Genomic DNA, 14321 nt, shown 5'->3' on the forward strand with positions numbered 1-14321 from the left:
TTGGGTAGGCGTCCACTCTTGAATTCTATTCAGGTCATGATCTCAGGGTCATGAGATCAAGCCCCACATCAGCTGTGCACCCAGTGTGGAACCTGCTTAAGATTCTCCCTCTCCCTCTCCCCCTGCATTCCCTCCAGCTTGTGCATGCTCTCTCTCTAAAAATAAATAAATACACACACATATAAAGGAGTGGTTAGCCACCTCTAAAATTAAGTCAGAAAATGCATAGGATGAAATGGACCTCAGAGGTCTTCAAGTCCATCCCTTGCCTCTAGACATAATGCAAGTATGTACATTATTGTCATGAGTCTTCTTGAAAATTCTTGCTTTCCTTTTGTCTGCCAAACTTGAAATGATTCTGTTTTCACTCTCTTGTCTGCCTCTAGTTGACCTGGTAAAGAGGTGATTGCAATATGCCCCACCTGGAAAACATTTGAAGATAAGTTGAAGAAAAGCTCTCAGATATTATTATGGCAAATTGGAAATCCATAATAATTGTGGGTGGTGAAAAGAGTTGGGGTTTGGATATTGGATATAGGATTGATTCCTTGTCTCTTAACACACATGAACAGAGTTTCTCAAACTTTATATCTAGAGCGCTAGCTAAAACTAATCTCTGGGTTTCTCCTCCAGAGTCTCTAATTTAGTAGGTCCTAGTGGGGCCTGAGAATTTGCAATCATACCAAATTTCTAGGTAATACCAATGGTGTTGACATGGGGAAGGAAGGGTATGGGGGCACTTTGAGAACTTCTGCCACTGATCACCAGGTAACTTGTTTCAAATAGCTGAGTTTCAATTTCCTTGTTTCTAAAGGGGAATATCCTTATCTTTACAGTTTTTACTGTGAAGACAAATACACTTAGCACAATTCCTAGCACAGAGTGTATGCTCAAAAGAAGTTTACCCTGCATCAATTTACAACCCTGAAATATTTAGGACCACCCACATAACCTGTATATACAGGCAGAGATAAATGTGAAGGTTTTATGTTTGTTTGATTTTTTATTTGATCATTATGATGATTATTCCCAAAGTTTTTCCATTCTTCTAAAAAAAATTTTTGATTACTCTATTACATTTTTAATCCCTTGCCATAAAAATATGATACAAAACTCATGCAGAAAACAAAATCTCTAATATAAGATCCAGAAAACTGCTAATTACAAAGAGAATAGAATTTTTGACTTGATGGTATCTTAAAATCCATCTGGTCAACTGTTCATCTTACAGATGGAAAAACTTTTCCAAAGTCATAAATTATTTAGGGACTAAATCCCAAGTCATCCAGGTCAAGCCAGCCTAGTGCTGTGCCATCACCTCCAGAAAAAAGATTTCAAGTATGTATTTTAAAATCCGTATTATTTGATAATATTATTACCAAATTATAAGTTGGCAGGACGGAGAGGTGGCCTGACTTCAATATGCCTAAGTCTAAAGTGACTGTATTTGTCTTCCATAGGGCCCTCCGATGGGGCAGGCACGGGCAAGAGCAAGTTAGTGCTTCTAATCTAACCCCTGGAGGTGTTGGATGACAAGTGGGAGGACTCATCTGTGGTAGGTCTGGAAAACAAACCTTAGAGCATTCAAGGACGTGGGTGGAGGGGCAACATTCACTCTCATTAGGGCAAGGAGAGTGGGTCAGCCTCTTGGGGTAGGTGCTTGGGTTAAGGCTCCTTCTTTGGACCACCATCATCCTCACACCTTTTCTATGTTCCTTTTTGGCCTTTTGCCACCAAACCATGATCTGGTCTTCCCTTCAAACTGTAGAAAATGGTATTCAGGCCCCAGTGGTGAGATCAGCAGGTGAAGACAGCAGGGGCATCTCAACTGGCTCAAATCCACAACCTTTCTCAGCCTCAAGAAAAAGAGTAATACTCTCCTTTATCATCATTCCATTTATCATTAGGAAAATTTTATCTATTTTAGGGGAGGAAAGTATGGGGTCTCTTTTATGAACAATGCTGAGCTGTGCTGTGACTTTCTCTTCAAACACTTCAATGCGAAGCTGCCTTTGAAATAACATTTTCTCTAAGAGCTAGAGCTTTTCAGGGATTCCCAGCAATGCTCCTATGCCAGATTTTCTGTTCTTACAGCACACTCCCTTTGCAATGGAGTTATTTTTTCTCTCTTCTTGTATCACTGGCAATTATGGTTGTTATGGCACAGAAAGGAAATGAGACATTGGTGGATAGGAAATCCCCCAAAGTTTCTACTTCCACCTTTTTCTGGGGTCTTACTTTAACTATTTAATCTATTATTAAAACCATCCAAGAATGGAGCAGGGTACCAGCTGGAAATGTTGACCCCTACTGCCATCAAGGGAAAAAGATAAAGGGACTATTTATGGACTGAATATTTATGTGCCTCCAAAATTCACTTGTTGAAACCCTAACTCTCAAAGTGATGGTATTTGGAGCAGAAGTCTTTAGGAGATAATTAGTTAGATAAAGTCATGAGGGTGAGACCCTTATGATGAGACTAATGCCCTGATGAAAAGAAGAGGAGACATGAGATCTCCATATCTTCTCTTTAACATTCGAGGATGCAACTGTTCCAAGGCCCTCGGCAAATAAGGAAGAGGGTTGCCACCCACCACTGAATCTCCCAGAAATTCATGATCTTGAATTTCTCAGCTGCCAGAATTGGTAAGAGATAAATATTGGTTGTTTAAGCCACTCAGTCTTCGGTCATCATTATAACAGCCCAAGCTGACTAAGCCAGGACCTGAAGTTGAGAAACCTCAAGAAAACAAGTCTAAGAATCAACTTTTTCTTTCCATCAATGGCAGGTGACGTACAGGAGTTAAACTGACTTAGATTACAGGATGAAAGAGTACAGTTCACCATACAGAAGAGCCTGAGAGAAGCCAGGAGGAAGTAGGTACCATAACATTCATGAGAAGGTAACTTTTGAGAAGAGAAAGGGGCTCAGGGAAGTGATGGCCACAGGAGAGATGGGCCTCTGAGGTGCCACCACCTTCCACTGCTTACCCTGGACGGTGTTGCATGAGTACTTGTCTTACAGCTACTGGCCAATGATAAAAAACATTTTTGCTTGTATGTTTTATTTCTTGATATTTCTTAGAGCCTTGTAAGAGATTAAATGGCTGTTAGATATTTGGAATTTCTGTCTGAAATCCTAAAGAATTTTATTGGATTATATTAATAATAATAAAGACAAAATAGCATGTCTTTTATCAGCACATTTCTGCAATTTTTATGACCTTTGCTCTCTCCCACATTGTCTTTCTAATAGGCTGAATTCCTTGGCTGCTTTTTTTAGTATGTCACCACGATCATTTATTAGGTTTTAGTCATTTATTATGGGCCTACATTTGCAGGAACAACCATAAGAAGTAAAGAAAAACTGTGCAACTATTTTATTTTGAAAATGAATATTGACAAGCAGCATTCAAGCTGAATAGCAGTTAAATAACTAGGGTTTATATCAACCCAAAAGAATGAAAGAAAGAAAGGAAGAAATTAAGAGATGGAAGACAAAAGAAGAGAATAGATGAAAGGAATAAAACTACATATGGAGTGCTCGACGCATGCTAGACGCTTTACTTTTATTTCGCAAGGACCGTGGGGGCCATTTTCTTTTTACAAAGGGGGAAAGAGACTCCAAGAGAATTTCTTATAGTCCTTCAGTTTGATTGGTCCCAGATTACAACTCTAATGTTGCAGATTATTAGGAAAGAGGAAAAAGAAAATGATGGAGTGCAGTTCTGGTGTTATTGACAACTTTCCAAGTAAAATAGGCTTAGGTGTCCCTTCTCTCAAGTAATTCCAGTGAATTGGAAAAAAGTGTCGTTGCTTCCCGGTCAGTCCATTAGGGACAGGGATTGGGGACGGCACAGAGTTTCCACTCTTGCACTTTTCAAAGCAGACAGGCCTGCATTAATAGAAATATAAGTGAATGGATCTTGTCTTCAACATCTGATCTGTCACCTGGCTCCAGAGAGAAGACAAAGTCACACCTTATTGGGGCATGGTGAAATAGACTTCTGAAATTGCAAGAAATCGTATAATGTGTCACTAAACGCAATTTCTTTTTAAGAATTCTCTCATTGGTAATTATTCTTATTATGTAGGTGGACAGTCTCTTAATATAGATAAAGACCTTTTGCAGCTGCTCTCATCGTAGGCCTCATGTTTAATATGCACTTTGTAATTAGCGTGGATGTAAAGCCCCACATTTGCAGTCAGCCTCCCTTTCTGTCAGATGGGTTTTTAATCTGGGCTGTGTTCAGCTGCGAAGGCCTGATAAGCATTTCTGAAATCTCGCTACACGACAAACAGCACTTTAATCTCGTCTTTCAATTTCCAGTGCACTCATTACACAAATTCAGCTCAAAGAACCTTGATGCATGAAAATTAGCCTTCCTGGATGTGGTACAATTTCTTTTAACCTTTTAAAAAATACTCTGATCCTCCAGGCCATTCGGCCCAGCAAAATGTAGGCACTGGCTTACTCGCAAAATGGGGGAGATTTATCTCCAAGGCCACGGAGACCAAAGTCGAGCTAAATGTGAGCTATTTGTTTTAATTGAAGATGAGGGGAATGATTTCTTCAATTTTAACCTAATTTTTAGGGAATAAACATCATTACATAGAGATCAGTCCTATTTCTATGTGGTCCTTTCCCATACCCAGCCCTCCACTAGCCCGGCTGTGGGACGGAGCTGGCTCGCTTAAACCTCAAGCCAATTAGCACCCGTTTCCCATCAGTTATGGAGGCATTACCTGTTCCTCTCTGCGCGTAATCTGTCTATGAGCTGCTTGAAGGAGATGAAATTCTTAAAGTGTCAAATTGCCTCCCCTAATACGAGCTCAGGTCTTTATTTGCATTACACCCTGGGCTCGGATTTCAAGCTTTCCCAGATACAAGTGTGCGAGACAGCTCGAGTCTCTAGTGAGGGTCCCGGGTGGGGATGGATGCGCGGCACCTGCTGAGAGCCAGCAGGGCCCAGGGGGGCTGTCATCCCCCAACCCAGACCAGGGTGACTTGAAGGCGAGGGACTCCCAGCGTATTTAGCCTTGTTTGGATTATCGGAGGTGACTCAAGCTGCCCAAATTCTCCAGTAAAAAAAATAAAAAAATAAAAAAATAAAAGACATAGACATGTCATTATATTCTCAGAAATGGCTGTAACGAGGCTCTGAACATTTTTGGTGAGAAAGACTTCGGGAATGCCTTAAGAACCTTTCCCTAAGTTTACCGCGGGAGTATTTTCAGCCCCAGAAACACGAAACCCCAGGGTTGAGCGAGGACCCCCGTTCTGCTTCCAAGGGTCCCTCCCTCAGGCTCTGGCCAGAGCCCTGGTCAGCTGGGCACCCCGGGTCAGCTGTCCGCAGGCCCCCCGCAAAGGATGGGCGACCTTTGGGAAAGTGACCTCGGTTTGCATTCAGGCAAAGGGTGAAGCAAACCCAGTGCGAGGTGCCCCACAGAGACCAAAGGATGGCATTCACACAGTGTGTCCCAGAGCTCTCGCTGCTATCCGCTCAGGGGCTTTGTGAAGGCATAAGGAAGGGGACAGTCTATTTGCTTATTTATTTATTTTTTAAGATTTTATTTATTTAGCCCTGAGAGACCCAGACCCAGAGGCTGAGATCCAGGCCGAGGGAGAAGCAGGTGGAGAGGCCCATGCGGGACTCAATCCCGAGACCCCGGGGGTCACGACCTGCGCCGCAGGCAGGTGCTCACCCGCTGACCCCCCGGGGGGGCCCCCAGAGGACAGGTTATTGAAGAGCAAGAGCTCTCAGTTCTCCTGAATGCAACTCCGAGATTTCAGGGTGCAAGAGGGGTGAGGGGTGCATATGTCCTCCACCCAGAGGTGGGGCTTGGGACCGGCCCGGGCGGCCGGCTGGACTCGGGGGTCCGACTGCGCTCAGGAGCGGGGCTGGGGCGCCAGGGAAGGGCAGCGAGGGGCTTGCGGGCCGCCTGGGTGAGCCCGCTCCTCTTCTGTCCCCGAGGCCTGCTGGCTTTGCCCTCTGGAGGACTGTCTAGACGACGCCCCGAGGCAAGAGACACAGGGGCCAGGCCGCGGCTGAGCGGCAGGTTGTGTTTAAGTGACAATACCTGTCACCGTCGTGGGGCCTGCGGAACCCCACGCAGATCTCATTCCTGTAACGTCACTGGAGGCAAACGAGAGAATATTTCAAATGGTAGAAATGACTTTTTGTGATTGTGGAATTCTCCTTCAGAGGGTCTAACGCCGATGGAAGCAGGTGTAAAGCAGGAGGCTAGAGCTGCTCGTCTCTCAAGACCCTGCCCCCCAAACCACAAGAGGCTGAGAGTCCCCGGGCATCCGGGCCTCCTGCTCCGGCAGCTGCCACTGATTCGGCATCTAATGCCCGTGCCCCCTGTGTGCACACGTCGGGCCCCTGTGCTCACCCCGCAGGCCCGCCCGGCCCGATCAGGGCTGGACACCCCACCCCCTCGCCCCGGCTGTTGGCTCCCGAGGTTCCAAAGGGCCCCAGGGCTGGCTGGACAGGACACCGTGGACTATCGTGGTCCATCCCGGCGCGACCGGGGGCTGCTCATAGTGCTGGGTGCCAGGGCTGGTGGGTCACAACTTCTCGGCTGGAGTATCAGCGGCTTCACTCTTACATTTATTTATGTACTTAAGAAGCGTGCCCGAGGGCTCCTCAGGGCTTAGGGGGTGCACTTGAGGGAGTGGGACAGTGGGGGGGAGGCACAGGTCTCCCCTGTTACCTCCTCCCAGGCACGACATCCACTCGAGGCTTAAGCAGTCAAGGAGCCTTTGGTGTTAGTGTCTCTGGGAAGACTGCGTCTGTCTCCGCGCCCTAGAACACTCTCTCCTCTAGTAGACTTCAGGTCACCGACCCTTGATTACCTTGTGCTCTGTTTATTTATTATGTCTTAATTGTTTTGCATCTGCCAGGAAGGGGGCAATAAATATTTTCTAGGGAAATCTAGAGGAGCCCTCTCAGGCCTTCTAGATCACTTTGATCTATTAATTCGCCAAATGCCGAACTGAACTCTGAACTCGGATACAAAGAAGCCAGGACGCCTATGTCTCAAGGACCTAGGGATTTAGAGGGAGAGATAGAAAAACAAACACTTGTGATACAAATGAGGTGTCTATAATAATAACATGCATTCCTCAGGGTGGACCCCACAGTCTTCCTGTCTTGGAGGTCTGTGAATCTTGGCAGAGGGGGAGCCTCTCACACTCGCATCTCGGTCCCGCGGCTCCCTCACCGTGTCTTCACGAGCAAGAGGTCTTCAGCTTCTGAGCCTTAGTGTCCTCCTGTAAGACGGGGACGTTAGTTGCCAATTTTGTTGTGGAAATTAAATGGGAAAGATGTGCAATTAATTGATGGACGTCCTACTGAGCAAGGTGGCCTGTGTGCCTGATTTCAGCTGTACGTCATTATCATTAGGATTACTACTCGCTACAGCACAAAACAGCTGGGGTAAAAAAAAAAAAAAAAAAAAACAGCTGGGTGTATAAAGGCAGACGCAATGATAACTTATTTATGACAAAGGGGAAATAGCTAAGTACTGCCTACCACTGGAAAAGTACACCTAACATTCATTTATTCTCCTCTTTCCTTAGGAATGCCCAGGGTCTGTTTAGGAATTCCACCCATGCTAATTCAAATTAAACACATTCCACTCTAAACTTACCAAGATAGTCAACTCAAAAACATTTCCCAAACACTTCAAGGAATGACTCAATATCCTGTTTTTAACAGAAGATTCACTATATGTTTTTTATTAACCATTCAACTGAGACCTTCTTTTTTTTGCTGTTACATTCACTTTCATATTTTTCTTTTTCTTTTAAAAGTTTTATTTAAATTCAATTAATTGACATATAAGGTATTACCGGTTTCAGAGGCAGGGGTCAGTCTTCTATAACACCCAGTGCTCATTACATCACGTGCCTTCCTCAGTGCCCATCACCCAGTTGCTCCTTCCCCTCACATCCTGCCCTCCGGCGACCTGCAGTTTGAATCATAGGAAACAAACAGACTATTTTTCTATAACCACATTTATAATGAAGTCATATAGTGGTCTATTTCCAGATGTTTGCATCAGCTTTTGAAGAGAAGCTTTGAATATGGCAAATATAATGTCACCTCTTTTCAAATGATGGCTTGAGCAATGAGATGGTTGTGGGAATTAATGTGATAAACACACCCAACTTTGCTTGTGATAAACCAAGTAAACTATGGTTCCTGTTGAAGAACAAGCAGAGGAAGGTGGGAAGTAAAGCTGAAGCTGAGTGTGAACCTGACTCTCTGGGCCCCTTTGGGGTGTCTCTAAGTTCCGGTATAGCCATCAGGTAACTAGAGTAAGTGTGGCTTCTCTACCAAAAAGGGCCACGCTACTGCCAATTCACCTCTAAAATATATTATATAGGCACTGCTTTTCAAGAGAAATAAACAGTACATCCAAAACGTCAAACATATCATTCAGTGTCAGGACTGAAGAAATAGGAGATTAGATTAAAATAGTTATTGGGAATTGAAAAAAATAGTCCATATTTCCCCAATTCTAAGATGTCTTCCATTTTAAGACATACCAAATATTTGATAGCAGCCTTTCTGGAAAACAAACAACGAAACCAAACCAAACACAAAAAAACAAAACAACTACAACAACAACAACAAAACCCAAAACCAAAAACCCACACACTTCAAAAAGAATACAGAGTATTTTGAGTAACAAAACTAGCATAGACTCGTCCATACAATTGCATGACACCTTAATTTTCACTCTCACAGTTAACATTGATCTCAAGCTTTCTACACCTTCAGAGTTGAGAGATCCTTCTAAGTCACTTTTCACCCCTGGCAGTCCCACTGAGTATCATGTGACATCTATTTCATAGTGAGCCTGTCTTGGACCACCCGTATCCTTCTCTCGGCTCTAAATGCATAGTCTCAGGTTCCAGCCTACAAGGCTTAACCTTCATCCCCCAACTACTTCATTTTCCACTTATTCTCAACCTCAGTCCATTTTCTAACTCTCTGGTGATTTAAAAATGTACTCCTGAGTTGAGTTCTTCATTGGGTGATGTCTTGTGTTCTTAATGTTTTAGGAGATAACGTGTGTAGAAATGCTTTCAAATCTCTAAAATGCTTCATAAATATTTAATCTTCTTGTTTAAATATGTACTTTTTCTCCGTCCTCCCCTCGTCCTCCAACCTGAAGTCCATGTGAGAGCCTACTCTGTCCCACATAGCATTCGGAAGAGTTCTAGGCCACACAACACAAAAGTGGTATTTGGTGTATATATATCATATTTGGTGTATTTTTCACTTACAGCAAAGGGCTTAACAGGAAGGTGACTAGCAGGCTGGCATTGTAATTTGAAAAGTAGGTAAGATGGTTCACCCAGGAACTAATCCTGCATGCTTAGTAGTCTGTTCCCAAGCTTGATTTGCCTCAGTTTATCCATATGAAAGAAGAGGAGAAAACCCAAAATGACCATTATTTCATGATTGTTAGGATTCATTCGTATCACCGGGCATAATGGGTCTTGGCTGGGCTCTGCGGTCCGAGTGTGCCCTTTGCTGTCGCACTCACATAAGAAAACCACATGGGTTTAAATACTCTCCTTGTAAGATTTCCCCTCTCTCATATTTCCTGTGAGCATTTCTGTTCTCTGCCTTTGGCTACAATTAAAAACTTATTTTCAGAAAATTGCAGGATTAGTCAGCAGTATTGACAGAAGAAGAAGAAAAACAGTAGACAAGAAAGAGGTATCTCAACATCATGTGGATAAATGGGTCCAATTTTATCCCTAAAAACTTGTTCAAGGAACATTGGAACTCCATCCTTCACCTTCCAAAATTCTTTGCTCCCTCTAGAAACAGTAAACATTTTGTAAAATTTGTCTTCCATTTAAAACTCCCATAGGAGAAACTGTCTTAGTTTTTTAAAAAATTATATAAAATTATATATATATATGTATTATATATTTTACTGTAATAAAGACACAGTTAATTTCATGACTGTATTTACTGTCACTATTTTTCTATGGTCATTCTTAGTAGGTGGTAGCTATTTTTCTCTGAATCCTCTCAGAATACTGTGTTTCATTTCTTGTAATGTATCTTGAGCAATAACAGCATATCTCATAGAAAAGGATATGTTGCCTGACACTACCTTTACCCACTGGCTTCTCTAACTGTAGGTGACAATGCAAATCAGAAATGCTTTGTGCATCATATGTCCTTTGAGAAGAGTAGGAGTAGAAAAGGTCAGGGCAATGCACGATATCACCTACTAGTCAGTTATGTATTTATTCAACTTCTGCCGTGCGACTCATGTCGTTATGATATAAACAGGAAGACTGTACATTGGTGAACTGAGTTAGACACTACATCCAGCATCTCTTAAATTTACTAAGAGCTGCTTCATTTTACTCATTCATCTATTTTTAGATTTTTACTCAACATCTTCATTCGTTATACAGACAAACATTGTCTAAATATCTCACTTACGTATATTAGGACATTTTAATGTCAGCTTCTAAAGACTGCTATCCCATTAAACCCCTTCTTTTTATCTGAAATCATACACACACACACACACACACAGAATCTAATTACCGTTTCTGGCTTAGTGAGCCATACTCAGGTACAAAGGCACAACTACAGAGGTGAAACTCCAGTGGGAATGACTAAGTCTGTCAATATCCAAAACCAAATATTCACTGAGTACGTACTATATGTTAGGTACTGGCTCAGATTTCAGGAAACAAAGCAAAGTCTCTGCTTCCAGAAAGTTTGTATTCATAGATGAGGAGGTAGAAAATGGGAAAATAATATAAAATGAAATATTTTTAAAAACGTACCTTATGGTAATGTTTAAGTGCTACAAATAAAACAAAATAATGTAAAAGAGAGAAAGTAGTTAGCGATTGTGTGTGGGGGTGGGGGGTTGGTGGGGAGGGTTCAGTGGTTCTTATTTAGCCATGGTGATCTGAGAAGATTCTCTAAGGAGGCGACATTCAAGTTGGTCCTTGAATATGGAGAAGTAGCAGTCATATGCTGGAGAATAAATACTCTAAGCTGCTGTGGCTGAGGAGTAAGAGACATGGGAGACAGTACAGAGGGATGGACCTGAGAGGTAGGCAAGTGTCAGATCATGTAGTGTCTGGTAGGTCCTGGTTAAAAAAAAAAAAAAAAAAAAAAAAAAAAATTAAATCACTCTGATTAAAATGAGGTGGAAAGACTATGGTTAGGAAAACTGTTACCCAAGGCCAGATAAGAGACAATATTTTTGACTCTAGTAGTAGCAGTAGAGTTCAGATTAAAAATAGATACTGTTGGTAGAGCAACAGGTTATATTGGTGAGTTAGATGTGGAAAGATAAGTGACAAATTAAAGTTAAGATCTTGACCCTAGAGCTAGATCCATAACATTACCATTTACTTAAATGTTGAAGACTTGGTAAGCTGAGGATTCTGGGGTTTGTGTTGGGGTGAGGGGATGGGGAACCAAAGGCTCTTTGTTGGCTATGTTAAGTTTTTGGTGACTACTGGACTTCCAACTGATGATGTCAAGTATTCAGTTGCCTATGAGTCTGGTGTTCATCAAAGAAGTCAGAATTAGTAATACTCGTTTGATGATCTGCAAAGCCCTGAGACTAAATTGCTTAGAGGGTAAGTGTAGTAATAGAAGGAGAGAGGTTATGAGGACATCAACAGTTAGACAGTTGGGAAAGACCTTGCAGTTGAAGGAACCACTGCTTGCTCTAAGCCCAGAGAAGAAAACGTTAAAGACAGTGCCAAGAGTTGCCAAGAAACCAGATAAGAGGAAGACAAAAACTAAGCAATGGTTTTAACAGGATGTGGGTCATGAGACCTCAACAAATCGAGCCACATTGCTGGATGCTTGATTTGGATTGAGTAAGAGAACAGGAGGTAAAGAAGTAGAAACAGCAGGTATATAGAGAACCTTGCTAGGAGTCTTGCTATGGAGGGAAGCAAAGAAATGTGGTAATGGTTTGGGGTAAAGGTAGTTTTTGTATGTTTAGGTGATATTAGACTCATGGTGGTGGGAATGATACAGAAAGTAAGGAGAAAGAAATGATACTAAAGGAAAAAAAAAAAAAAAGGAATCCTGGCAAGGTAAAGACCAAGAGAAGTTATGAGGCAAAGGAATCCAGAGCTTCAATGGAGGTTTATTGTAGGTAAGAAGAGAGTCAACTCATCTGCTTTCACGGTAGGAAAGACAGAGCCGAAGAGTACTAGGATGAAAATTGGCTGACTTGGTGGCAGTTCAATAGCAAATTGTAATGGTGTGCTCTCTCAAATACAGCAATTAATTCTTTTGTAAATAATTGCTAGCTGTAGATGTTCTTTATTAAAGGTCCAATAAAGCAGCTTTAGAGGAGAATAGAAAAATAGTAAAGAGAATAATCTCTATTTTCTCTCATATATATGTATATAATTATATAATATGTAAAGATATAAAATATACATATATAATTTAAATTTTCTCACTTAAACCACCTTTATCGAATACATTGATGAGGAAAAATTCAAAATAGAAAGTAAAGCAAGAATTCATGTGTTTAAAAAATACATGAAAATGATACCAAATAATGTTGATCTTAACAAGAACTTCCTTTGTTGTCAGCAGACACATTTTCAAGGCTTTCACATTTTAATTTTTTTAAAAAAATAGGGCAACTGTCAATTTGAATTACTCCATCCTGCTTTGCATAATAATTTACATATTTATCCACCAAGCATGCTCTGATAAAGGACAATATCCCATGAGAGATGAAAAGGCTTGATTCTTGAATCACACTTTTTGCATTCTTGAATAGCAAACCCTCTTTTTCAGCAGCAAAATTGTGGTATTGAGAAAAGACAATGGGCTAGGTCAGTGGTTTGTAGTTAATTTTTTACTGTGAAATTCTATTATACAAAATTGCTTGAAGCAATTCTTGTCAACACTGCCCCAGTTAAAACAGTTTTTGTTTTTTAACCATGAAAAATAATTCTTCCTAAAACAGGATGATCACAAGAAAGCATTTATCAGATTCCAACAAGAAAAGCCAAACCAATGTTGAAAGAGAGAAAAAATTATTTGTTCACTGTTTTCATTCACTGGTAATTTATAAGTATTTACTGAAACCCTTCACTTTACAAATAAAGACTTTGGTCTATAGACTTCAGTCCTACACTAGGAGTTGCTCGGGGCTTTGACTGCTCGTCCTGAGGTTTTATCTTTATGTCAATCATAAAGTCATCGAGGTGTGGCCCAAAGCCTCCTACCCCTCTTGCTTTTCCGCCTTTCGGTGAGTGAGGCATATCCTGACACGGGGATATGATGCTCTATGATGCACTCCCCGGTACGTGGGCCCTTGTGTCGCTTTATCAACGTCTCCAAGCATAGCACATCCTAAAAGGCCACACAGAACCCTGAGAAGATGATCGCACGTTCGCCGGAGATCTTTGACATCCAAAACTGGAACATGGCATCAAGAGTTGGAAACACTTGAAGGGCTCCCATGACATTAAGTGAAAGGCTCCTGCTCACGTTGGCACTGATGGTTGAATGCCAACTGCAATTGCCCCAGTGGAGCTCCCACTGAGAACTGCCCCGTTGACATCAGCTTCCACTGCTCATCTTTCTTTCCTCCATAACTGGTTCTCACTCTACCACAAGATAACCCGTCAGTTTGCATTCCCACAGGGCTCAGGTGTCCTTTCTGAATCGATCATTGATTGAGTGCTTTCCGAAGAAAGTTCCATAGAGCTGTAAAGTTCGTGGCCAGGTCTCAGGGTCATTGGTGGCAAGCATTTACTTCTTCGGTGTTACTGGGAGCCCTCTAGTCCAGTCCGATTTTTCCTTTTCAAACCCAGCATCTCCGTTTCTCTTGATTTTGTAATATTAGAGTTCAACCATAAGCTTTCTTTTGAGAAAATATCCTACTTTGGAAAAAAGAAAAGCTGGAAAATCACAAAAGCTATCCATGCTAATGGAAGTGTAGAATCTCCACAATGACATTCTAGAGGCAATGCCTTCACCTTTTGGATCTAAGACAGAGTGGAAGTGAGGGATGGACATTTATGGTCAGTTAGTTTTTATGTGATCTTAAATCACATGGGCAGCCAGCCTGCCCAGCTCAGAGGCAGGAGGGCAAGCGTTGCTGACACAGTAGCAACAAGGAAAGCGTATCCGTTATCTTAGAAAATATCTAACATTTTCTCCTTTCCCATTTCTTTGTATCTCTGTTTGTTTTTTGCAGTCTTTCCTTTAATACAGTGTTCTGGGTACAAATGGGAATTCGTATTTTCCTTAAAACAAAACAAAAAGCACATG

General features: G+C 41.9%; 1 long non-coding RNA gene across 2 annotated transcripts in view; it reads left to right on the top strand.

The window, feature by feature from the left end:
• Positions 1-10992: 10992 nt before the first annotated feature.
• LOC144291999 (uncharacterized) overlaps positions 10993-14321 on the top strand; it is a 113276-nt gene continuing 109947 nt past the window's right edge. For both annotated transcript variants that reach the window (XR_013359544.1, XR_013359543.1), the window contains exon 1: positions 10993-11112. This is a non-coding gene — a long non-coding RNA (uncharacterized LOC144291999). The remainder of the gene's footprint in view (positions 11113-14321) is intronic.

Source organism: Canis aureus, chromosome 20 (genome assembly GCF_053574225.1).
Source record: "Canis aureus isolate CA01 chromosome 20, VMU_Caureus_v.1.0, whole genome shotgun sequence".
Lineage (NCBI taxonomy): Eukaryota > Metazoa > Chordata > Mammalia > Carnivora > Canidae > Canis > Canis aureus.